This window comes from Gorilla gorilla, chromosome 15, assembly GCF_029281585.2.
Source record: "Gorilla gorilla gorilla isolate KB3781 chromosome 15, NHGRI_mGorGor1-v2.1_pri, whole genome shotgun sequence".
Taxonomy (NCBI): domain Eukaryota; kingdom Metazoa; phylum Chordata; class Mammalia; order Primates; family Hominidae; genus Gorilla; species Gorilla gorilla.
In genome coordinates, this window is record NC_073239.2 from 110,165,072 (window position 1) to 110,167,074 (window position 2,003).

A 2,003-nucleotide genomic window follows, 5' to 3' on the forward strand; every position below is an offset into this window, starting at 1 on the left:
GTTGCTTTTCAGATTGTTTTTAGTATATTTAAGTCTACACAGCCTCCCTCTGCAGGTTTTAAGAAAATGCAGGCAGGGCGCAGTGGCTCACGCCTGTAATCCCAGCACTTTGAGAGGCCGAGGCAGGCAGATCACGAGGTCAGGAGATCGAGACCATCCTGGCTAACATGGTGAAACCCCATCTCTAATAAAAATACAAAAAATTAGCTGGGTGTGGTGGCAGGCAACTGTAGTCCCAGCTACTCGGGAGGCTGAGGCAGGAGAATGGCGTGAACCCGGGAGGCAGAGCTTGCAGTGAGCCGAGACCACGCCACTGCCCTCCAGCCTGGGCGACAGAGCGAGACTGTCTCAAAAAAAAAAAAAGAAAAAATGCATAGAGCCGGGCGTGGAGGTTCACGCCTGTAGTCCCAGCTACTTGGGAGGCTGATGCAGGAGGATTGCTTGAGCCCAGGAGTTGGAGGCTATAGAGTGCCGTGGTTGCACCTGTGAGTAGCCAGCCACTCACTGCACTCCAGCCTGGGCAACAGAGTGAGACCTCATCCTTCAAAAGAAACGTAATGGTGTATTCTAACAGCTCTTCCTGCCCTGAGGTCCTGCCCTCAAAGCAGAGGGACTGGTTCACGACATTGGGTAGCTCATTCTGCTGTTCTGTAAAATGCAGCCTGATCCCAGGTCCCCTGAGCAGAGCTCCTTCATCCCCCCGACTTCACCATACCCCCTGGGGTCTAATAATTGGGGTCTAGATGAACAGCAGAACAAAGCAATGGGCTGGGCTGTGACCAGTCACAGTGTTCAGGTACTGCTGCATGCAGAGGGAGAGAGGGCTGCAGCCCACATCCTGAGGAAAATGTGAGGTCCACCCTACACAGCAGCCATTATTTCTAAATAAATATAAAAGCAACCCAAAAAGCCAGTATAGTGGCCCATCTTTGGCCTCCCCCCAACTCCTGCTACCTTGGATGTGGACTTACGGTCATCACCCATGGTGAGTTCAGAGGCCAGATTGCAGAGGGCAGGGTGTGGGCTGCAAGAACAGGCCACAGTTGGCACTACTGTGAGGGGACAAGGAGAGGGCGCGGCTGCAGAAGGCCAGTCCAGGGAGTTGCTTGTTGAAGTTCAGAGACACTTGGGCCAACGCACATTCTTAAGGTGGAGCCATTGCTGAGAGTGGACCGCAGGTGACGCTGGAGCTGTTAGAAGATGGGATAGGATGGGACAGAAGGACCACCAGACCTGGTGGTGGGGGATGCGGGTGAGGGTGTTGGAATGAGGCCTCAAAATCGAGGGAGTTCCATAGGCAGCCTCCCTTTCCCTGGGAGGTGGGAGGGGAGGAGTGAGCTGGAGCATGGCTCAGGTAAGAGGAGGTGGGGGGGAGGAGTGCGCTGGAGGGCGGCTCAGGTGAGAGGAGGGGGCGGAAAGTGGCCCCGAGGAGAACACGTTAAGGCTGACCCGCAGGACTCAGGCACACCGAGCCACGGGAGGCTGGGGACCACAGGTACCACGGGGGCGTGGCTGTCTTCAGTCTCCCAAAGCTGAAGATGGACACACTGTTTATGGGTTGAGTTGGGCAGGGAGGATGGGTCGCAGCTGGGCATGGTGAGACGGCTGCCACCTATGGAAGCTGGGCCATCCTGGCAGGGGAGCAAGGAGGCCAGAGTTCCAGAGGAGGACCAGGGAGAGGCTCTGTACAGGAGACGATCCGGCCTGAGAGCGGGCAGTGAGGTTAGGATTTCTAAGATGGAGACATTCTGGGGACAGGGGAGAGCTGTGCCATGGACAGGTAGCTGGAGACGGTCTAGGCAGCTACCAGGATGACACCAGGGATTGGAGGGAGAGGATGTTAGGTTGGAGCCAAAGCCTTAAGGATACGAAAGGAGTGACTGGGGGTGGCAGCTGCAAAGGTGGGAGAGGGACACTGGGCCGTGAGGGCTGGAGAGGTGCTGGGGTGTTAGAGATGTCACCCGCCGCCCTTCCTGACAAGAGTCCGTGGAAAGAGTGAGAAG